The 26,160-nt window shown below is 33.3% G+C and overlaps 1 pseudogene across 1 annotated transcript in view; it reads right to left on the reverse strand.

Annotated features, from left to right (window-relative positions):
* Positions 1–26,160, reverse strand: part of LOC149921230 (ras-related protein Rap1 pseudogene) — a 113,810-nt pseudogene that overhangs the window by 33,112 nt on the left and 54,538 nt on the right. The window contains exon 2 of the transcript XR_016477137.1: positions 17,459–17,632. The product of XR_016477137.1 is annotated as a ras-related protein Rap1 pseudogene (transcript). The remainder of the gene's footprint in view (positions 1–17,458; positions 17,633–26,160) is intronic.

Genomic DNA, 26,160 nt, shown 5'->3' on the forward strand with positions numbered 1-26,160 from the left:
TAAAGGAATTTAACTTTAAAGGGTATCTTAGATTATTGTTTTTAATTTTATTCAAGATCAAAACGTATTAAGAGTCCTTCAAAGTACTATAAAAGGATTTTATTTACGAACTTAATTCATATTTTCTTCAAACTTTCAATTCGCTTTTATTACTATTTAAATACGGTAAAATATAATTCTTATACACAAATATAGTCAGAAAGATACTATAAAACACTAAAATTAAAATTAAATTAAATTTGTGTGGATAAGATTTGTAAATATCATTTTGAAACTAATAACTTTCACGCTTTATTTAAGTCAAGCCAATAAAAACAATTACCTATATTTTAAATACGGTAAAATATAAATACATTTCCGATATGTAAATAGGTAGAATAAATCTATGAAAAGTTCCTTTTTCTTCTTTTAATACGACAACACACAACTCTGATACGCAAATATATAAAGAAAATATAAAAAAAATTTACTCTACGTTCGATACGTTAAAATACATTTCCGATACACAAATATAGATAAAGAAATACTATAAAATGTAAAAAGGTAAAAAAATACTACACATTAACCATTATGAATTTAAGCTTACAACATCCTTCACGTATAGAGCATAACATATATGTTCAGAGTTAACTTGTTTCCTCGTTATCTTTATCGCATGTGTTTTAAATAGCGCATGGAATAAGTTAAGAATGTACTGAAATGGTGTATGTTTAAACCTCGTAGAATAAAGAGTAAAACATATGTTCAGAGTCGGCTTGATTACTAAAGCGAATAACACAGAGACGTTTCCGGTGTAGTCACGTAGGAAGAAAAATACTACAACACTCTCTATACTCTACATTCAACACGTTAAAATATACTTCCGAAATGCCAATATAGGTAGTAAAATACTACAAAATCTCTATACTTTACCTTCAATACGTTAAATTACATTCCAATATGTAAATATAGGAGGAAAAATACTACAAAAGCCTCTTTTCTTGGCGTTCAATATGTTAAAATAGATTTCTGAAATGCAAATGTAGGTAGTAAATACTACAAAATCTCTATACTCTACCTTCAATACGTTAAATTACATTCCAAACACAGAGACGTTTCCGGTGTAGTCACGTAGGAAGAAAAATACTACAACACTCTCTATACTCTACATTCAACACGTTAAAATATACTTCCGAAATGCCAATATAGGTAGTAAAATACTACAAAATCTCTATACTTTACCTTCAATACGTTAAATTACATTCCAATATGTAAATATAGGAGGAAAATACTACAAAAGCCTCTTTTCTTGGCGTTCAATATGTTAAAATAGATTTCTGAAATGCAAATGTAGGTAGTAAATACTACAAAATCTCTATACTCTACCTTCAATACGTTAAATTACATTCCAAACACAGAGACGTTTCCGGTGTAGTCACGTAGGAAGAAAAATACTACAACACTCTCTATACTCTACATTCAACACGTTAAAATATACTTCCGAAATGCCAATATAGGTAGTAAAATACTACAAAATCTCTATACTTTACCTTCAATACGTTAAATTACATTCCAATATGTAAATATAGGAGGAAAGATACTACAAAAGCCTCTTTTCTTGGCGTTCAATATGTTAAAATAGATTTCTGAAATGCAAATGTAGGTAGTAAATACTACAAAATCTCTATACTCTACCTTCAATACGTTAAATTACATTCCAATATGTAAATATAGGTAGTAAATACTACAAAAGCCTCTTCCTCTACGTTCAATACGTTAAATTAATGATATGCCTCCGATCGAATCGTTCATTTTTTCCTATTTAAATATACGCATTTAAATTAGAATTGCTTCTAGTGTTCGGCAGTCGATTAATTTTTATCCACAAATTTTCCGATTTATTTAAAAAACGTTGGTAAAAAGAATATCATTTTAACTTATTTAATTGTGTTTTTTACCCAACGTGGTATTTATTTAAATAACCAATAGTTAAATAAAAATTGTTAAATGTTTAAATAATCGAAAGTGAACAAGCCTATTTTTTAAATAAAACAAACAGACTTTAGAGTTGATAAGATTTGTAAATATCATTTGAAACTAATAATTTTCACGCTTTATTTAAGTCAAGCAATTACATTTTTAAAAATGAAAGAAGTTAAACAATATAAAAATTTGTAAATATTGTAAATATTTTTAGGTAATAAAGAAATTAAGAAATGTTTTAATTAAAATATCTTTCATTTTCTACTACATTTTTAAAAATGAAAGAAGTTTAACAATATAATTATTCTAATATAATTTCAAAATCAGGTATTATTTAAAGTACAAATGCATAATTTAGTGAAGCAATTCTTATTTAAATACTTTTATTTAATTAATTTGTGTATCTGAAATGTATTTATTGAAAAATAAGTGGGTTTTACTATTTATCACGGTTTTATATATATATATATATATTGGAATTGTTACAAAAGGTTCTTTTAAACGTAACTTAGTACATTAATTTATTTTGGAAGTTCAAAACGTATTAAGAGCCCTTCAGAGTACTATAAAAGGATTTCATTTACAAACTAAATTAATATTTTCTTCAAACTTTCAATTCGTTATAATTTGAATTTAAATGAAAACATCATGGATTATAGGTGCGTAATCTACTATTAGACCGAACGGATTAAAAAATACTTAAAGTAGGTGGTTTTACTGATAAACTAAAGGAATTTAACTTTAAAGGGTATCTTAGATTATTGTTTTTAATATTATTCAAGTTCAAAACGTATAAAGAGTCCTTCAAAGTAATTTAAAAGAATTTTATTTACGAACTAAATCCATATTTTAGAAGTTAATTTGTATGAAATACTTACTAATACCTGAAAAATAGACTTTAGAGTTGATAAGATTTGTAAATATCATTTGAAACTAATAATTTTCACGCTTTATTTAAAAATGAAAGAAGTTAAACAATATAAAAATTTGTAAATATTGTAAATATTTTTAGGTAATAAAGAAATTAAGAAATGCTTTATTTAAAATATCTTTCATTTTCTACTACATTTTTAAAAATGAAAGAAGTTTAACAATATAATTATTCTAATATAATTTCAAAATCAGGTATTATTTAAAGTACAAATGCATAATTTAGTGAAGCAATTCTTATTTAAATACTTTTATTTAATTAATTTGTGTATCTGAAATGTATTAATTGAAAAATAAGTGGGTTTTACTATTTATCACGGTTTTTTATATATATATATATTGGAATTGTTACAAAAGGTTCTTTTAAACGTAACTTAGTACATTAATTTATTTTGGAAGTTCAAAACGTATTAAGAGCCCTTCAGAGTACTATAAAAGGATTTCATTTACAAACTAAATTAATATTTTCTTCAAACTTTCAATTCGTTTTAATTTGAATTTAAATGAAAACATCATGGATTATAGGTGCGTAATCTACTATTAGACCGAACTAATTAAAAAAAAAATACTTAAACATTTCAGACGGAGGCTCGAGGCACCATCAGGGCGAGGGCGCGGACGCTGGGGCACGGGCGCCACCAGCGTCTCAATGTCTGACTATCATCTCGCAGTTCCATACTGGGCTATTTGACCATCAAAATGACCAAATACACGTATATTTGAACATTTACTTGACTACATGACTGAAAAATTGTTTAAAGCTCCATCTACTTGGTTACAAAATTTGTTAAATACTTGGCTTTAAGGCCATCTAAATTAAAGTAAGAAGAAGCTAGACAAAGAGAAATTGTTCTGAAAAATAAAATTAAAGATATAAAAACTAACCAATAGTATTTCGAATACCAAATAATTCGACTTATTTGTTTTTGAAATAACTAAATAGTTTGCATATTTGTCAAAAAAAACTAAAAAACTAATTGAAATTACTATTAATTTTACTTGCAATAGTAAAATACTAAACCAAATGTATAATTTATATTTTATTTTATTTAATAATTTTAAACTATAATACTAAACTTTTTCAAAAAAACTTTTACAAACAAAATTTAAAATACACATTTTTAAAATTTAACTACACCAGCTCCAAGTCAGCTAGCGACTTTTTTAAGTAACTACTAACTACAATTAAAATCAAAGGATCTGCTATATTTTTCATGCTTTGAAAACAATTCATTAAAATCTCGAGTTTTTAAATATATGTAAAACAATAAGGAGCAGATCTTTTATCACAAATTTTCAAAAATTATATTTAATTTAGTTTATAATAATATAGGAAACTCAAAAATTAAAAAACGAAAAATCAAAAAAAAATTACTTTCTCCCAGTTATTAGTTTCGTTTTAAACTTGGTTTACGTTTTAGTTTTACTTTGCTATTCTAGAAAATTCCAAAATTCCTTTAGAGTTTATCAGTAAAACCACTTACTTTAAGTATTTTTTTTTAATTAGTTCGGTCTAATAGTAGATTACGCACCTATAATCCATGATGTTTTCATTTAAATTCAAATTATTACGAATTGAAAGTTTGAAGAAAATATTAATTTAGTTTGTAAATGAAATCCTTTTATAGTACTCTGAAGGGCTCTTAATACGTTTTGAACTTCTAAAATAAATTAATGTACTAAGTTACGTTTAAAAGAACCTTTTGTAACAATTCCAATATATATATATATATATATATATATATATAAAACCGTGATAAATAGTAAAACCCACTTATTTTTCAATAAATACATTTCAGATACACAAATTAATTAAATAAAAGTATTTAAATAAGAATTGCTTCACTAAATTATGCATTTGTACTTTAAATAATACCTGATTTTGAAATTATATTAGAATAATTATATTGTTAAACTTCTTTCATTTTTAAAAATGTAGTAGAAAATGAAAGATATTTTAATTAAAACATTTCTTAATTTCTTTATTACCTAAAAATATTTGCAATATTTACAAATTTTTATATTGTTTAACTTCTTTCATTTTTAAATAAAGCGTGAAAATTATTAGTTTCAAATGATATTTACAAATCTTATCAACTCTAAAGTCTGTTTGTTTTATTTAAAAAATAGGCTTGTTCACTTTCGATTATTTAAACATTTAACAATTTTTATTTAACTATTGGTTATTTAAATAAATACCACGTTGGGTAAAAAACACAATTAAATAAGTTAAAATGATATTCTTTTTACCAACGTTTTTTAAAAAAATCGGTAAATTTGTGGATAAAAATTAATCGACTGCCGAACACTAGAAGCAATTCTAATTTAAATGCGTATATTTAAATAGGAAAAAATGAACGATTCGATCGGAGGCATATCATTAATTTAACGTATTGAACGTATAGTAAGAGGCTTTTGTATTATTTACTACCTATATTTACATATTGGAATGTAATTTAACGTATTGAAGGTAGAGTATAGAGATTTTGTAGTATTTACTACCTACATTTGCATTTCATAAATCTATTTTAACATATTGAACGCCAAGAAAAGAGGCTTTTGTAGTATTTTTCCTCCTATATTTACATATTGGAATGTAATTTAACGTATTGAAGGTAAAGTATAGAGATTTTGTAGTATTTTACTACCTATATTGGCATTTCGGAAGTATATTTTAACGTGTAATGTAGAGTATAGAGAGTGTTGTAGTATTTTTCTTCCTACGTGACTACACCGGAAACGTCTCTGTGTTATTCGCTTTAGTAATCAAGCCGACTCTGAACATATGTTTTACTCTTTATTCTACGAGGTTTAAACATACACCATTTCAGTACATTCTTAACTTATTCCATGCGCTATTTAAAACACATGCGATAAAGATAACGAGGAAACAAGTTAACTCTGAACATATATGTTATGCTCTATACGTGAAGGATGTTGTAAGCTTAAATTCATAATGGTTAATGTGTAGTATTTTTTTACCTTTTTACATTTTATAGTATTTCTTTATCTATATTTGTGTATCGGAAATGTATTTTAACGTATCGAACGTAGAGTAATTTTTTTTTATATTTTCTTTATATATTTGCGTATCAGAGTTGTGTGTTGTCGTATTAAATGAAGAAAAAGGAACTTTTCATAGTGTTATTCTACCTATTTACATATCGGAAATGTATTTATATTTTACCGTATTTAAAATATAGGTAATTGTTTTTATTGGCTTGACTTAAATAAAGCGTGAAAGTTATTAGTTTCAAAATGATATTTACAAATCTTATCCACACAAATTTAATTTAATTTTAATTTTAGTGTTTTATAGTATCTTTCTGACTATATTTGTGTATAAGAATTATATTTTACCGTATTTAAATAGTAATAAAAGCGAATTGAAAGTTTGAAGAAAATATGAATTAAGTTCGTAAATAAAATCCTTTTATAGTACTTTGAAGGACTCTTTATACGTTTTGAACTTGAATAAAATTAAAAACAATAATCTAAGATACCCTTTAAAGTTAAATTCCTTTAGAGTTTATCAGTAAAACCACTTTAAGTATTTTTTCAATCCTTATACCTATATTTACATATTGGAATTGTTACAAAAGGTTCTTTTAAACGTAACTTAGTACACTAATTAAGTATTTTTAATTTACCGTAATTAAAATATAGGTAAGTGGTTTTTATCTTATTTTATACCTACGGAAGCGATAAATAAATTAAAGCAATAAATTTTTGGAGTTTGGAGATGGGTGGAAAAAAAAATAAGGCTCTTCGTTTTTCCAACTGCTTTTCTGATGTACCCAAAAATGGACCAAAATAGACCAAAAGTACCCTTAAAACGACCAAAGTCACCATTTTCGGCCCTATGTACCCCATTTCGGACCAAAAGTACCCCAAACTGGACCTATTAGCTTTATTGTAATGTTAAACTCCCATAGAGATTCCCCTAAAAGAAAAAAACTTGCGGTCCAATTTTGGGTACATGAATTATTTCGGAGAGGGAATCCATGTTTTAAATTCAAATTAACCGCGCTTCCCGGGCAATCCGCGCCTCCCAGGTAATCCGCGCACGCGCGCGCTATCTTCCTGCCTAGGTTATTAATCATACAACTTACATAATTTCCACTTATTTCGTACGATAAAACGCGATCGAGATATTCGTTTTAAGAAATACTCGTGAGATTGGTTCAAGTGTCAAGCGTACTACAATGATATTAAAATGAAGTTTAAAAATATTTCCATTCTACTTTAACAACGAATATTCCATGACGTCAAAACACTCTTAAATTCAAATTAACCGCGTCCCCCGGGGTAATCTGCGCACGCGTCGCCTAGGTTATCAATTTTTACATCATTTCAACTTATTCCGTACGATAAAACTTGATAAGATATACGTTCAAGTATCTTTCGAGATAAGCGTAGATAAATGAACAAGTTGGCCTGGACACAATATGTTGATATACGAAAAAACAAATCGTCGCGAGAAATATCATAAATACATTGACTTTTCGACGATTTTACCCTCATTTCACCCCTTAAATCCCGGACCCCGATCCCGAACCTGACCCCGACCCCGGGATCGGAGCCTCGCCATCACTTTCCTTCTACTGACAACACTTCGTGAATATATTTTTTCGATTTGCAACTCGTATAGTCTTACAAGGAGACATCCCGAAGTGTAACCCACCGATTTTGTTCAAACTCGGGGGATTGGTAGACCTTCATGTATCATGAAAAATCCTAAAGGGAATTTATTCAATGGGCAACCGTTTTGCCATGGCTACGAAAAAGGTTTTTGACAACAAAAAATGGAAATTTTCCCATTGAAAATAACATGGGATTCTGACCGATTCCCTGTGAAAAATTTAAACAAATTTCAAAATTTTGAAAATTCCAAAAAAAGAAAAAATAAATAAAACTTGACAATAAAAACATCAAAATTGATCAATTTGAGGTCAAAATCCCATGTTATTTTCAATGGGAAAATTTAATATTTTGTATTATCAAAAACATTTTTCGTTGCCATGGCAAAACGGTTGCCCATTGAATAAATTCCCTTTAGAATTTTTCATGATTCATGAACGTCTACCAATCCCCCGAGTTTGAACAAAATCGGTAGGTTACACTTCGGGATGCCCCCTTGTTAGTCGATAGCTACGCCGCAATATTTTCTTTTTGAAAACAAAAACATTTGAGAGAGTTGGCCGTTTTCGGTCTATCGAAATCTGGCAGCCTTGCCTGCCTTCCGGCCTGTATCTCCATACCGAAAATGGCCGATGATTACGCCTCCGAAAATATTTTACTAAACTGAACGGCGGCGTTTTTTACCGTTATTTTGAATTATCGACTATGACTATTGACGAACAATGTTTTACATAAATGTTGGCACGAATGGATAGGCTTAAAGGGGCTGGAAAGTGGGGTTTTGAAAAACGTCATCCGTGACGTCATTAACGAAATTTGGCGCGTAGAACTACTTTTTCTTAAGTTCGCGAAGACGTAAACAGGCACCGCTGTGTTGAGATTTTTGTATGACGAAATCCAGCGTGGTCTTGGTTAGTGTTATAGCTGAGCTCGTAGGAAGTTTTCAAATTTCATTAATTTTTATTGAGATTTAGTTTAGTGAACAACAAATGTTTAACGAAAAATTCATTTGAGTGATAAGGTCTTTTGGTAGTAGTGTGTTCGTAATTTTTTAAATTATTATTTACGAGTTTCATCGAATTTTGTAAAAAAACGCTAGATGAATCGAAGCCAATTTCTTAGGGCCTTGGTTTCACTGGAGAATTTTGATAAACCTTAGTACTACACCACAGTTTTTTCCCACTTATCTAATTCGCCAACAAGAGATATTTTCGTATCATCACGTTTCCGTTTTTTATTTGAATTAAACTCGTTCATTAACATCATTATAATTAAATAAATATTAAAATACTAGAACCAAAACCACGTCCACGAAGGCCCGAATACCTTAGTTCGCGTATGAATACCTGTCACTATAGTCTCTCTCGGGTCGCTCCTCACTATTTTCAAAACATCTCCATCAGAGCCAAATTCCTCAAGCGGGGAAAAAAGGAAATAAAGCAGGGTCCGGATTTTTTTGGAGATACCACGTCACTAGACGATTTCAAAACCCCACTTTCCAGTCCCTTTAAGACGAGACTGCGCTCACCAACGCAAAAACGTTGGTTCGTGGGCATAGGCCTCGGCGCGTTCTTAGCGGCGTAAACGCGTTCCTGATCTCGCCAATAGAACGAGATCCACGCTTCCCCATTAATGGGTTTCTAATTCTCAAGCTCGGGTCAAGAGATCGATCCTTCTGGCAATAAATGGAAGGAGCCACCCGCGCTAAGCCTCGGCGTCTTCCCAGGTGCGCCTGACTGTAGGCGCTGTCATTAGCGACGCCTCGGATTCCGTGATAGCCATCCAATCTGCCGCCAAACGCATCTCTCCCCGAATACTGCCAAGACTCTTCTCCTTTGGCCTATCACCGCCCCGGGTATTAGCGGCAAAATCCCCTTGAAACCGTCTCTACACTCGCCGGGTTAAGAACACCCTTGATGCCCTTTTTAAGGGCCTGAGCGTTAGTTGATGCCTGACTGCGATACAAAACCCCCAATTGTACTATTTTGTTTTTAGATTTCTGATTTATAGGCCTAGGTTTGCTTCTGCGGGTCCCCCTTAAATTAACTTGCCTGAAAAGCAAATATCCTGATGGTAGGCCAACCGCTGAACATGTTGGACCACCACCGGGGTATTTGCTTTTCAGGCAAGTTATTTCAAAGGGGGACAGGCAGAAGCAAACCTAGGCTTTTAAGTTATTCCAAAAATGATTTTAACTAACCAAACTTTCTGAAAATGTGAAATTAAAATATTGTAATGGTTACTTAAACTACACAAATCGGTAGTGTTTTGGTATGAAATTTTAAATTACTTTAAATAAAGGTCCACAAAATCATTAGAAGTTTCATTTAAATCAAGGAATACCTCTGCGTATTGTTCCATACCAGAGTGACTGAGAGAGAAAAAATTAGTTGACGTAAAATGCTACGGCACCGTTAACAACGGGTTAAATGTATCCCGTCAATAATATGAACCAGATCGAGTCCTTCTTAAATTGGATGTCCGAGGCGAGATTATTCGTGGCCTCGGTAGTACAATGGTAGTGGCGTTGGGAAGGTAACCCAAAGGTCGTAGGTTCGATTCCTGCCCGAGGTTATATGATTTTTCTCAGTCAATCTGGTATCTAGGAGCAACAAACACAACGAGAACGCAGCTAGCCTTTAAACACGCTAACGAAGGGTTGTGTACGAATTTCATTGGACGAGCGTCACGAGCCTTTACGCTGAACGTTTTACGGGTGGGGGGGGAGACAATTTCCGAATTTTCCCCTTCCGACGGCAGCAGGCGCTAAAGCGTCTAGCCAATGAAAAATGTACGCGAGAAAATCCACGACTTTTGACGGGTTGCTTTCTCCTTGTGTGGGGTGTTGTGTTTGTTGCTTCTAGCTGGTATGGAACAATACGCAGAGGTATTCCTTGATTTAAATGAAACTTATAATTATATTAATTCCTGCGTAATAATAAAAATAAATTATCAATGTCCACAAAATCGTTTGAAATATTTGTGCCAAATTTCAGGTCCCAAAAACTCCTGATTTCTTTAGCCCCAGCACCCCCAAAATTCAAATGATTCTATTCCCCAACAGGATCTCCAGAATATGTTAAACATGGTGGCCAATATGTTAAATTCCTCATGATCCACCATAAATATGAAACTTTAAACTTTGTTAAAGGGAATTCAATCTGCGACATGTTCTTAACGGGAAATCCCGACAATGTCCGCAACAAATATTGGAACCATTTGGGCGTCACAGATATAATAGAGTTTATTTAAACCTTTTGGTGGTGAGATAATAGAGCGTTCTATAAAATCAGTGTGGTGTGCTTTCCCCCTTTTGAGTTTGTATGAGGTGAAGGTTTGGCCGGTTTTTCGTGTGAGATAAAAATATTTATCTGGCAAACCCGTAAGAAATTGAGAGCAGTCGATTTTTAGGAGTAGCGTAGTTGCTAGCCTAGGATTCACTAATTTCCGGCTTTCCGCGTCGTTTTTCTTATTTTAACTGATTTTTTTAATAAATGTATGATAGCAAATAAGCAAAATACTAGTCCCAAATCCACGTGTTTAAAATGAAACTTAGATCATGAAAATATTCTTAACCCGAAACATACTTCAACACCTAGGGTCCCTCCTACAACTCCCAAAAGGTACGTCTCTAAAATATTCCTATAAAGACAGGACATAAGCCGAATTCTCTCAAGCCAAAGAATAACAAACGTTGTTAGTCCTGGTGAACTAGATCTGTAGTCTGTATGAAAAAAATTGCCGGTTTTGGGCCAATTTTATAGAACGCTCTTTTAATACTTACTACTTTATTACAAAAATGATTTTTAATAGTGTTTTAAGCGATGTTTTATGAAAAATCCATGTATTTATATATTCGTCTCCCTACGTCCTTGTTTAAATGTTTATGTATAAAATTAATATTAATATAATATAATATAATATAATATAATATAATATAATATAATATAATATAATATAATATAATATAATATAATATAATATAATATAATATAATATAATATAATATAATATAATATAATATAATATAATTAATTAAATCTAGTCAAGTTGACTAGTGAAAAATTTACCTGAATATTCATAAATAATGGCGAATATAATAATATATATAAATATCCTTAAGTCCAACCATGCTTTTGACACGATGACCCTAGCAGGAAGGGTCTGTAGCAGGGGCTGATCACTCCGCGTAATCGGTGTACAGAGCCGTACCTTTAACTGTACTAATGGGATTACGCGTAATCTTTGAAGTCCCTGCCTTTGGCAGTGCTAATCTAAGCGTAATCCGGTGTACAGACTTTCTAAGAGTGTTTAGCCCCTCGGTCTGTAGTCATTCTCCCTAAAGTACAGTAAAGTAGTAGCACTACGTAGCTTTGGCCATGGCCGCCATTGCGGGAGCGAAATTTTCATGAATAGGAAAGAGCATGAGTAGCGCCGTGTGTCGTACTCATTGATTTTTCATAAAACCTCGCTTAAAACGCTGTTAAAATTCAATTTTTGTAATAAAGTAATATCAGGAAACTATAGAGGTATACACTTGGAATGTCTAAGGTTCCATTGGGACGGTGATACGAAAGCGCGTCGAGAAAAAGGCGGGGCTTAACTACGTCAAGTGTAAGACGTAACACGACATTTCAAATTCATTGGCTCGAGGTTTGACGCGAAAATAATGCGTCGTCATGGTAACAAATAGGCGATCTTCCAGCGCAAAAAAGGCTTATTAAACAATGGATTTAAAAACCTCAATTTGTTATCGTACTTATTTTGAAGTAATTATAATGTTCTTCGCGAAAGAAGTGTAGTGATACCTAATTTCAGGTATTTGTATGCCTATAAAAGAGATAATCAGGTAAGCTAATAATATAAAAACCATGACTAGGCTTAATGACGAGTTTTCGTCGAATTAGGGTAGCGAGGCGCGAGAGTTTTTCTCGTGAGTTTTCCCGCTTTAAGACACGCCCGTTTCTACGAGCTTCATCACGGCCGTAAATATCTTCCTTAGACATTCCAAGTGTATACCTATATAGTTTCCTGGTAATAAGTATTAATTCCCTTCCCACCAAAAGGTTTAAATTAGCGCCATCTAAAATAAATAAAACCATTAAAATCTAACCTCTAAAGTCTTAAACATTTGTTCTTCTGTAAGCAATTTGTTAACCAGACTATAGGCTTCGTGTGTAGTTTAAATTTTTATCACAAGTATCGCCGCCTACCGAGTTCCGACCAAGTTTTAAATTTAATATGTGAAAACTGTCTGCCCGTTCAAAATTATCTCTACGCACAACAGCTGAAAGTTTCAACCGAAGAATATTGAAATTCAAAAGTTGTCTGCTATTTCTTCACATACTTAGTTGACAGATATTAAGGCAGATGGTGCTATATTTTCTAAGCTCGCAGCCTTTTTACGGGCTACTTCCAAACCATAATTTGGCAACTGAATGCGGATAAATCTGGCCACCCCGATCCGGAGACGAGCTCGTTGGGCCATGGAACCAATTAAAGGGGAATTGTCACCACCCTAAAATTGGTTAAAAACCATTTAAATGGATAGAGGACGTCCGAAAATGGTTATACCAAAAATATCATGTTCATATTTCCAGTATTTGATTTATTATTTGCAACAAAATTCATGTTTTATACCCCACTACTCGAGAATCTCAGAACCGCTTGGTTAAACCTACCTGCAGCGCCATCTCGTGAATGAAATATTATTTTCCCCGGTTTTATCGTTTTTCGGTCGGAACTGTCGTCTGCTACGACATTCTCCTTAGCTTTTTAATCGTCCTTTGATTATATTCGTAGATTGTAGTTTATCGTGTTTTTAAAATGCCTTAAACGCCGCCCTTTCTTGAATTTTTGCCGCTTCATTATTTTGTTGCTGCACGTAGGTTCAACCGCGATTTCTGAAATTTTTGGTGCCATTTGAGTAGAAGAAAAGTGAGGGTCTGGCGCCACTCCCGGGGTCGGGGTCGGGATCGGGATCGGGGTCCGGGATTTAAAGTAGAATGGAAAAATTTTTTAACTTCATTTTAATATCATTGTAGTACGCTTGGCACTTGAACCTATCTCACGAGTATTTCACTGGGTGAGAGATAACGCGCGCGTGCGTGGATTACCCGGGAGGCGCGGAGCACGCGTGCGCGGTTAATTTGAATTTAAAACACGGATGTGAGTGTTTTGACGTCATGGAATATACGTTGTTAAAATGACGTAGAATGGAAATATTTTTAAACTTCATTTTAATATTATTAGCACGTAAGTTTTAAATTTGATTATCATATTTTTATACCTATATTTACATATTGAAATTGTTACGCATACATGGTTCCCATTTAATATTGGGATATTTATAGTAATAAATACATAGAAAAATACTATAAAAGTTCAAAACGTATAAAGAGTCCTTCAAAGTACTTTAAAAGGATTTTATTTACGAACTAAATCCATATTTTTTTTTTCAAACTTAGAAGTTAGTTTGTATGAAATACTTTCTAATACCTGTAAAATGGACTTTAGAGTGGATAATTAAGTATTTTTTCAATCCTTATACCTATATTTACATATTGGAATTGTTACAAAAGGTTCTTTTAAACGTAACTTAGTACATTAATTTATTTTGAAAGTTCAAAACGTTTTAAGAGCCCTTCAGAGTACTATAAAAGGATTTCATTTACAAACTAAATTAATATTTTCTTCAAACTTTCAATTCGTTATAATTTGAATTTAAATGAAAACATCATGGATTATAGGTGCGTAATCTACTATTAGACCGAACGGATTAAAAAATACTTAAAGTAAGTGGTTTTACTGATAAACTCTAAAGGAATTTAACTTTAAAGGGTATCTTAGATTATTGTTTTTAATATTATTCAAGTTCAAAACGTATAAAGAGTCCTTCAAAGTAATTTAAAAGAATTTTATTTACGAACTAAATCCATATTTTAGAAGTAAGTTTGTATGAAATACTTACTAATACCTGAAAAATGGACTTTAGAGTTGATAAGATTTGTAAATATCATTTGAAACTAATAATTTTCACGCTTTATTTAAGTCAAGCAATTACATTTTTAAAAATGAAAGAAGTTAAACAATATAAAAATTTGTAAATATTGTAAATATTTTTAGGTAATAAAGAAATTAAGAAATGTTTTAATTAAAACATCTTTCGTTTTCTACTACATTTTTAAAAATGAAAGACGTTTAACAATATAATTATTCTAATATAATTTCAAAATCAGGTATTATTTAAAGTACAAATGCATAATTTAGTGAAGCAATTCTTATTTAAATACTTTTATTTAATTAATTTGTGTATCTGAAATGTATTTATTGAAAAATAAGTGGGTTTTACTATTTATCACGGTTTTTTATATATATATATATTGGAATTGTTACAAAAGGTTCTTTTAAACGTAACTTAGTACATTATTTTATTTTAGAAGTTCAAAACGTTCAAAACGCATAAAGAGTCCTTCAAAGTACTTTAAAAGGATTTTATTTACGAACTAAATCCATTTTTTTTTCCAAACTTAGAAGTTAGTTTGTATGAAATACTTACTAATACCTGAAAAATGGACTTTACAGTGGATAATTAACTATTTTTTCAATCCTTATACCTATATTTACATATTGGAATTGTTACAAAAGGTTCTTTTAAACGTAACTTAGTACATTAATTTATTTTGGAAGTTCAAAACGTATTAAGAACCCTTCAGAGTACTATAAAAGGATTTCATTTACAAACTAAATTAATATTTTCTTCAAACTTTCAATTCGTTATAATTTTAATTTAAATGAAAACATCATGGATTATAGGTGCGTAATCTACTATTAGACCGAACGGATTAAAAAAAATACTTAAAGTAAGTGGTTTTACTGATAAACTCTAAAGGAATTTTGGAATTTTCTAGAATAGCAAAGTAAAACTAAAACGTAAACCAAGTTTAAAACGAAACTAATAACTGGGAGAAAGGTTGAAGTAAGTAACTTTTTTGATTTTTCGTTTTTTAATTTTTGAGTTCCCTATATTATTATAAACTAAATTAAATATAATTTTTGAAAATTTGTACTAAAAGATCTGCTCCTTATTGTTTTACATATATTTAAAAACTCGAGATTTTAATGAATTGTTTTCATAGCATGAAAAATATAGCAGATCCTTTGATTTTAATTGTAGTTAGTAGTTACTTAAGTATTGACTGGTACATTGGCCGCTGATACCAAAGTTAGAAAAGCGTAGACTAACCGTTCAATTCGATATAATTTGAATAAAATTAAAAACAATAATCTAAGATACCTTTTAAAGTTAAATTCCTTTAGAGTTTATCAGTAAAACCACTTACTTTAAGTATTTTTTAATCCGTTCGGTCTAATAGTAGATTACGCACCTATAATCCATGATGTTTTCATTTAAATTCAAATTATAACGAATTGAAAGTTTGAAGAAAATATTAATTTAGTTTGTAAATGAAATCCTTTTATAGTACTCTGAAGGGCTCTTAATACGTTTTGAACTTCCAAAATAAATTAATGTACTAAGTTACGTTTAAAAGAACCTTTTGTAACAATACCAATATGTAAATATAGGTATAAGGATTGAAAAAATACTTAATTATCCACTCTAAAGTCCATTTTACAGGTATTAGAAAGTATTTCATACAAACTAACTTCTAAGTTTGAAAAAAAAATATGGATTTAGTTCCCGGGTAATCCACGCACGCGCGCGTTATCTCTCACCCAGTGAAATACTCGTGAGATAGGTTCAAGTGCCAAGCGTACTACAATGATATTAAAATGAAGTTAAAAAATTTTTCCATTCTACTTTAACAACGAATATTCCATGACGTCAAAACACTCTTAAATTCAAATTAACCGCGTCCCCCGGGTAATCCGCGCGCGCGCCGCCTAGGTTATCACTTTTTACATCATTTCAACATATTCCGTACGATAAAACGTGATAAGATATACGTTCAAGTGTCTTTCAAGATAAGCAGAGATAAATGAACAAGTTGGCCTGAACACAATATGTTGATATACGATTAAACAAATCGTCGCGAGAAATATCATAAATACATTGACTTTTCGACGATTTTACCCCCATTTCACCCCTTAAATCCCGGACCCCGATCCCGATCCCGACCCCGACCCCGGGAGTGGCGCCAGACCTTCACTTTCCTTCTACTCATTTGATATAGGTTGCGGAAAAAGTCGCGTAACTTTTTAAATACTTTTCCAATAACTATAAAATTACAGGGACATAATCATTAATATATTTTCTATCATTCCGTAAAAAAACCTCGTAAATTTTGGTTTTGGTGACAATTCCTCTTTAACTTAAAAACCCGTCCAAAACGCGGCATCATCCGGCGTTTCGAATTTTCAGGTTATCTTCCCCTAGTTCCTCCCCCATTTTTGGTACCAAAGGAAATAGATTATAGCGCCACCTGGTCTATTTCTATAGACCCATAACAAAAGAGGGGCCGCAGACGAGGCTTAAGTGAGACCTTTGGACGGAACATCCGGTTTGTGACGTTTTGAACCACGTGACCGCCATTGAAATATACAGGCGGAAGTAAGGAAACGGATGTTCCGTCCAAATGCTGAGTTGCCAGGTAAATATGTTAATTTTCGGCCCCCCAACTTTCAACATGGGTCTATTGCGCTACGGGTTTTGACAATATGATGCGACCTATCTACTATCGTAGGCTATGTCGTTTTATTTGAAATTCACTCATCGATTCAAGCTCATAATTTAATAGTTTTTTATAGCATTAACTGATTTTCCTGAGATTACTTCTTATTATTATTTAGTTTAATTACTTAGGTAATTTTTTGACAAATAACTATCATATTTCTCTTACTTGTTGCGGACATTTTAAACCTAGGCCTAAGTTAATTGGTTGGACCTTTTCAGTTCGTGGCTTACCTCTGATGCGCGCGATGAGTTCCCAGAGTTGAATGGCTTCGTGGAATGATTGAAGGCTGTCGACGGAGAAGACCAGGACGAAGCCGCGCCCGGAGCGGATGCTGAGTTCGCGCATCGCCGGGAAGTGGTGCGAGCCCGCCGTGTCCAGGATCTCCACCGTGTGAAAGATGCCGTCTGCAATAAAACAACCACAAATCAAGGAAGCTCAAGGAAATCATTGACATCAGGGAAGAGGCGCGGATTTTAAAAATAGGCTTAAAGGGGAACGGTCAAGCTTTAACGAGTTAGATAGCCCTATAGCCCATTAAAAACTAAAATTTGTGGCGAAAACCGCATAAAAAAATATTGAGTGGTTAATTTTTAATAAAATAAAGAAATTTCAGGAAATCGAAAAGCGCGCGTCCGCCGCGACACCTGGTGAGAAGTCGGTGAGACAGAAAAACTACGTAAAAACGCGCTGCTGAAGACGCAAAAAATATGTTTCGCACGCGCGGCGCGTTCCAGTTATAAGAGACCTAAGCCTAAATTGCGCGATTTTAAAAGTTAGGATAGTTCGCAAATCGCTCATACGGGGTTAGGGGCGCTGGCGGCAGACCCTAAGATGGCGGCGAAAATTCAAACCCAAACACCTGGCGTTATTTTTCGTTTCAACTTTTTGGGCCAAGAGCTATTTTTCAAGACAAAAAAAGGTACGTGTTAGTATATTGAACGCCTTGTTAATCTTTTGATACGGAAATAAAGCCATATTTGGAAAAGCTTGGCCGTTCCCATTTAAAAAACCAGTAAAAAGTCGGGGAATTTGAAAATAGGCATAAACACTCAGGGAGAGAATAGGAAAAAAAGTCTAAAATAAAGGGAAAATTCGGGAATTCCAAGATAAGCTTAAAATGCAGGGGAAAGTTAGGGAACTTAAAAACAAGTCTAAAAATCCAGGGAATTTCAGGTAATTAGAAAATATGCCTAAAATACAGGGGAAAGTCAGGTTATTATAAAATAAGCCTAAAAATCCAGATTAAAGTCGGATAATTGGAAAATAAGCCTAAAAATTGGGGAAAAATCGGGGTATTTAAAATTATTAGGAAAACTTTGATGATGGTAATTTTACGATAGCTCTGGGATAATATAAGACTTATATTTGAAACATAACCTGAAGAGCCACTTATGTAGCGAAATATAAGTTGGTAGAAGATAAATGTATAATACAAAATTAAAACTGGCAAATGAAGGTCAGGACAAATTTCTAAATATGGTCAGGCAAAAGTCAAAGAATTTATAATCTTGTGGGAACCCACTTCCTCTACGTCATAACCAGGGTTGGACATAAGGATATATTTTTTTTAGTAGTCAGCCCGACTAGTGAGCATTATTATTTATGAATATTTCGGAAAAATTTTCACTAGTCAAATGGACTAGTGAGCCCCCGGATTTCGATTAATTTTAGTAGTCAGAGCATTTATTTTAGTAGTCAGATCATTTATTTTAGTAGTCAGATCATTTATTTTAGTAGTCAGATCATTTATTTTAGTAGTCAGATCATTTATTTTAGTAGTCGGATCATTTATTTTAGTAGTCGGACCATTTATTTTAGTAGTCGGAGCATTTATTTTAGTAGTCGGATCATTTATTTTAGTAGTCGGAGCATTTATTTTAGTAGTCGGAGCATTTATTTTAGTAGTCGGAGCATTTATTTTAGTAGTCGGAGCATTTATTTTAGTAGTCGGAGCATTTATTTTAGTAGTCGGAGCATTTATTTTAGTAGTCGGAGCATTTATTTTAGTAGTCGGAGCATTTATTTTAGTAGTCGGAGCATTTATTTTAGTAGTCGGAGCATTTATTTTAGTAGTCGGAGCATTTATTTTAGTAGTCGGAGCATTTATTTTAGTAGTCGGAGCATTTATTTTAGTAGTCGGAGCATTTATTTTAGTAGTCGGATCATTTATTTTAGTAGTCAGATCATTTATTTTAGTAGTCGGAGCATTTATTTTAGTAGTCGGAGCATTTATTTTAGTAGTCGGAGCATTTATTTTAGTAGTCGGAGCATTTATTTTAGTAGTCGGAGCATTTATTTTAGTAGTCGGAGCATTTATTTTAGTAGTCAGATCATTTATTTTAGTAGTCAGATCATTTATTTTAGTAGTCGGAGCATTTATTTTAGTAGTCGGAGCATTTATTTTAGTAGTCGGAGCATTTATTTTAGTAGTCAGATCATTTATTTTAGTAGTCAGATCATTTATTTTAGTAGTCGGAGCATTTATTTTAGTAGTCGGAGCATTTATTTTAGTAGTCGGAGCATTTATTTTAGTAGTCAGATCATTTATTTTAGTAGTCAGATCATTTATTTTAGTAGTCGGAGCATTTATTTTAGTAGTCGGAGCATTTATTTTAGTAGTCAGATCATTTATTTTAGTAGTCAGATCATTTATTTTAGTAGTCGGAGCATTTATTTTAGTAGTCGGAGCATTTATTTTAGTAGTCGGAGCATTTATTTTAGTAGTCAGATCATTTATTTTAGTAGTCAGATCATTTATTTTAGTAGTCGGAGCATTTATTTTAGTAGTCGAAGCATTTATTTTAGTAGTCGGAGCATTTATTTTAGTAGTCGGAGCATTTATTTTAGTAGTCGGAGCATTTATTTTAGTAGTCGGAGCATTTATTTTAGTAGTCAGATCATTTATTTTAGTAGTCAGATCATTTATTTTAGTAGTCGGAGCATTTATTTTAGTAGTCGGAGCATTTATTTTAGTAGTCGGAGCATTTATTTTAGTAGTCGGAGCATTTATTTTAGTAGTCAGATCATTTATTTTAGTAGTCGGAGCATTTATTTTAGTAGTCGGAGCATTTATTTTAGTAGTCGGAGCATTTATTTTAGTAGTCAGATCATTTATTTTAGTAGTCGGAGCATTTATTTTAGTAGTCGAAGCATTTATTTTAGTAGTCAGATCATTTATTTTAGTAGTCAGATCATTTATTTTAGTAGTCGGAGCATTTATTTTAGTAGTCGAAGCATTTATTTTAGTAGTCGGAGCATTTATTTTAGTAGTCGGAGCATTTATTTTAGTAGTCGGAGCATTTATTTTAGTAGTCAGATCATTTATTTTAGTAGTCAGATCATTTATTTTAGTAGTCGGAGCATTTATTTTAGTAGTCGGAGCATTTATTTTAGTAGTCGGAGCATTTATTTTAGTAGTCAGATCATTTATTTTAGTAGTCAGATCATTTATTTTAGTAGTCGGAGCATTTATTTTAGTAGTCGGAGCATTTATTTTAGTAGTCGGAGCATTTATTTTAGTAGTCAGATCATTTATTTTAGTAGTCAGATCATTTATTTTAGTAGTCGGAGCATTTATTTTAGTAGTCGAAGCATTTATTTTAGTAGTCGGAGCATTTATTTTAGTAGTCGGAGCATTTATTTTAGTAGTCGGAGCATTTATTTTAGTAGTCGGAGCATTTATTTTAGTAGTCAGATCATTTATTTCAGTAGTCAGATCATTTATTTTAGTAGTCAAATTCAGTGACCTGTACCTTATGTCCAACCCTGGTCATAACGGTATTTATAGCATCACCTCCTCTCCCGAGCTTAAAGGGAGTATAACCCAAGAAGGGAAGGTCCAGCTTCGGTCATTGCTCACTCCTGGCGCGACAGTCTACAGTTATCAATATCCCAACGATATTTCTATAAACCTCGCAGTAGCATGTGAAATTGGAATTTAGCAGGGCCGGATTAAGACTTTATGGTGCCCTAGGCCCAAGTTAATTTTGGTGCCCCCTTTCAATAGCGAGCTAGGCGCTTCCTCAATTTATAATTGAGAAATGGAAGGAAAATTCATTTTGCTGCCAGATTTAGTATGTCGTCAGGGGCTAGACGGCAGTCCGTCAGAGAATGTGACAATCAAACGTTTTTGGTTCATAGGGGTGGACGCATTTACTAAAATAACTCCGGAAAATATTTTGTGAAAAGCAAATGATTAAAGTTTTGTACTTTTATTTTTTTCGAACCCTCTGGTTGCCCCTTGTAGGCTTGGTGCCCTAGGCCCAGGCCTATTCGGCCTAATGGTTAATCCGGCCCTGGAATTTAGTACTACGTTCTTGAAGAAATTTTTAATGAACATACGACCGAAGAAAATTTAATTCACTCACTGTGTTTTGAAATCGATCTATTCATCTTTGTAAGAAGGATGACATTGAAAATCGGACTCCATTTTGTATAACACTAAATACTTTTCGTACGGTCATTCCACATAGGTCCAGCACCACTTTAACACCCCATCCTCTAAATGATCTGTCTACGAGTGTTTCATCGTAAAAATATGGAAAAGCACCCACCACAAATCGGTTCTAATACAATCAACTCGCGGATAAACGATGGATCAAAGAGCTGAGATATATACAGGGTGTTTCAAAAGGTTATGCAAAAATTTGAAGCAGTTGTAGGGGGTGAGTTGAGAAGTATGCTTGTTTTTTCCCCATTTTCCTACGATGAGTTAAAAAAGCGCCAGAGAGCTTCGAAGTGTGGCCTACTAGCCCCTGCAAGTAGGCTGCAACAAGCGCAAAACCAAGCAGCGGGGAAACGCGAACATTAAGGTTTGGGTTCGTGTGATAGGTAATATTGTGTTCAACAAATACCCATTCAGACATTGGTAGAAACGTTCATTATTATTATGATATATTTACATGATATATATATTTACATGATATATATATTTACATGATATATATTTACATGATATATATTTACATGATATATATTTACATGATATATATTTACATGATATATATTTACATGATATATATTTACATGATATATATTTACATGAATATAAAGTTATAGAGACTTGCACTCCGTAATCTGGCCCTCTTACAATAACGGGACGACTATTTATATAGATCGTTTTAGATATGGCGCATGCGCGTACAGATAAGATAAGAGTTGGTGATATTGGTTTTTTAGTACACAACAGGTAAAAAGGACTTTGTAAGCAAATCGAGGTAACCAGCGTAAAAAAGTAAACTTAAACAGTATTTAAAGTCCCTGCTGCTTGGTATTGCGCTTGTTGCAGCCTACTTCCAGGGGCTGGTAGGCCACACTTTGGAGCTCTCTGGCGCTCTTTTAACTCAACGTAGGAAAATGGGAAAAATCAGGCATACTTCTCAACTCACCCCCTACAACTCCTTCACATTTTTGAGTATATCAAGCCGAAGCTAGTACGTTATAAGAGCATTAACTGACAAATTTCGAGTTGCGTAAATTAAGCTAATTTAAGTCGATATTCTACGCGGGAGTTTGTGTGATTATCTTGGGAAATACATAATAAGATTTTAAAGGATTGATTAATTGCCTGAGGAATTTAAGGGTTTTTTAGTCGCTTCTAGCGAATGTGAAAATACGGTTTAAATCAAAAGCACCGAATTACTGACATCATACCATAAGTCTATAATAATATTCCATAAATGTGACCGATGGAGAATTGGAATCATATCCAAGATGAGCGCCTTTATCGAGACCAGTGGCTGCGCCAGTGGTTTTGAGTTCTTGATTTAAGTGCATGGTTTTTCGCGATTTTCGACTTTAAATCTACAAACTTTTTTTTTAAATTTAAGACCAACTTGGTTGAAAATTATATTTTTAGTTAGTTTTCGGTTTCATTAAGAAATTTTAATTTTAAGTTATATTTCTGGTCAATCCGTGGGACCCAAATGACCCACGTACGCGCTATTGTGATATTTTAATTTCGTACCAATTGATACAGGCGCCATATTACAGGCTACCTTATTTCCAAAACCTAAAACTCTAAAAATTTGGTTTGTCTAAAAATTATTGTAAAATTCCTCTTGGGTTTTATTATGTTAATGTATTTATAGTATAGTTTATACATCTTGTTATTTCCTAAGGCTACCGAAATATTCTGATTCATATCAAAAATTCATATTTCTATGCTCTCAGTAATCATTTTCTGTAGAATTTCAAGGCATTTAAATGGTAACCCTAAAACGTTTTTAGGTGCCTGTGGTATGATTTGGTGGCTTACAATCAGTGCCGTAACTAGCCTTTTATGCACCCGGTGCGAGCTTCTATAATTGTGCCCTTTGAAAAATGTTCTAATCTTACCTGGTCTGGTCATTTCTGCGCCCCTCCAGGGTCTGCGCCCTGTGCCTTGGCACCGCTGGCACCGCCCTAGTTACGGCACTGCTTACAATCTAGCGATTACCAAAAAGTGTAGTCATTTTAGAAATAAAGTTTAACAAGCGGAAAATAAGGAACTGTCGCACTTAGGTCATCCGTAATTATAAGCTTATGGTTACACCTTTTATATAATTACGTTACAGGCGAAAATAGGTTTTTGGAAAGGCTGTCAACTCCCATAAACGTTTGTTTAGTTGCTATACAAAGTATAGAGTGAAACGGTTGACGCTGCCTTGAGAGTGGGAAACGACCTTTCTATTATTAGCCACTAATATGTTTTCAAATACACAACGTACTCCATAGTCGATGGGGGAAGCGAACGGGGGGGGGTTCCTAATCAAAGCGCCGCAGTTCCCTTTATTAAAGCCCCGCGCGATGACGTCACTGCCCGAAAGCCCCGTCAAATGAGGCCCACCTCCAACGTCACTTACCTGGCAATTAATAATTGACGAAACCCCCGCGGCTTTCCCATAGTATTGAGTTTCCTATTGCAGCTTGGCTTCAACGGCAAATCCGCCTAGCTATTTATAAATTCAGCAGGTAGGGCGACCTGTTGGCTCGGAGCTTTAAAGGGATCCACCGGGTTTTAAAGCAAAACCGGGAATTCATTTAGGTTACTGAGACCGTTTACGCTAGGCGCAGTATAGAGTGTTGTCGTCTGATACGATTTTGAAAACTTGTAACGTCACAGCTGTAGTGTTATAGTGGCAGCCGTGACAGTTACCGTTTTTTATGAATGGGCTAATTACAATGGTGACGTCGCCGGGTTTCAGACGACAACACTCTATAACAATCTTCTTCATAATCTTAATGCCTCGCGCAGAGACGTTTTGCGATTCCTGTTAATTTTAACAGGATCGCAATTTAGCGATTCAGATTTAGCGAGCTGTTTATTTTTCGATCCTCGCAATCGAAATCGCGGTGCAGAGAAGTTTTAGTGATTCCTGATAATAGGTGACGCTGTTATTTTTACGAATTTTTATACCAAAGTCACGGACCAATAAGAGAGCTCGATTTGGCCATGGGTAGAACTCTCGCAAAATAAACAGAACGACGGCCAACTTAGACATACTCTATCTAAGTTAGCCGTGACAAAACGCTTTCCAGTTATTTTTGCGATCGAGATATCTCCATAGAAATCGGATAACAAACTAGAACGATTTTTGAAATTTTGTCGCGTGGTCCGATTAGAACTTTTAAAAAACCCTGCGTTTGGCCCATGCTTTTCGTTTGGCTGGCAACGAAAGTTACGCCATCTGCGCCACACTGGTGAACTAACACTCTATTTCGCCTAAGATTAAATGGCCGACTTTAGCTCGACGCTAACGCGGTTTTTTTTACATCTTTAAACCGACTTATGTTTAATAGACGCTAGCATAAAGTCTATTTATATCTTGTTCAACTTGTTAAAAACTTCCACGCTGGTCTTAATATTTTAGCGTAAACGGGCTCGAGCGAGTTCCCTGAAATATAAAAAAACGCACGAGCCTTTTACGCTAAAATATTAAAGAGCGAGTGGAACATTTTAAAAAGTTGAACAAGACAAGAATAATTTATGCTAGCGCCTATTAAAGTTGAAGAATGGCTCAAAATTGCGTAATTAAATCATGTAAGAGTAAATAAACAAAAGAAAACATATCTTTTCACAGGTTAGTGTTAGAAATAGTTTTCTTTTTACCGTAATTTCCAATCGCTAAGAACGCACTAGAAAACGCGTTTCTTTCAAATCATAGAAAGCTAGTTTTTTTTAAATAAAAAATGAAGAATGGTTAATTAAATATTTTAGGAGTAAATAGTAAATACTCAAACAAAACTTATCTTTTCACGGGTTACTGTTAGAAATCGTTGTTTTACCCGCAATGGTTATGAGGGAAACCAGTGCACATTAATTGTTTATCGCGAATATCTACGTTAGTATTGTATGTACGGCTATAAACCCAATTACGAACATTAGGGCCCAGTTATTTCCTACAAAAAATGTTTTATGAACATTTTACATACGAGCAATCGTGGTGTCGTATTCGCGGTTTTAACGTTGTACCCGAAACGCGTCTTACCATTTTGCGCCTTCGTTGACTTCAAACGCGTCCGCCGCTCTTCGTGTAACCGCGTTTAAAATTTACCACCCAGCTAACTCAGGACCGTAGCTAGGGCTGGGCGGCCGGGGCGGCCGCCCCGGGTGCCGTGCGCGTGATAGGGTATAGGGGCGCAAAAATTGGTCCATATTATTATATTAGGGGGCGCCAAAATTGCAGCTCGCCCCTGGCGCCATTTTCTCTAGCTACGGCCCTGAGCTAACTCTTGCTATTTTTGCAATAAATTGCTTGAAAACGAAGCTATTGTGAAGGTTGTGTGAGATAAAATGATGGGAAAGTCGGAATAATGGGTCACTTCAATTTAAGTTCATATTTACTGCCATAAGGATTAAATCCACAAGATCAGTATCAAATGTATTAATGCTTTGAAAAGAAAACACGACACTGATGAGACTGTTCGACATGTAGAACGCGAGCGAATCAAA

The sequence above is a fragment of the Leiobunum rupestre genome, chromosome 11, assembly GCF_980474605.1.
Source record: "Leiobunum rupestre chromosome 11, qqLeiRupe1.1.hap1, whole genome shotgun sequence".
Taxonomy (NCBI): Eukaryota; Metazoa; Arthropoda; class Arachnida; order Opiliones; family Sclerosomatidae; genus Leiobunum; species Leiobunum rupestre.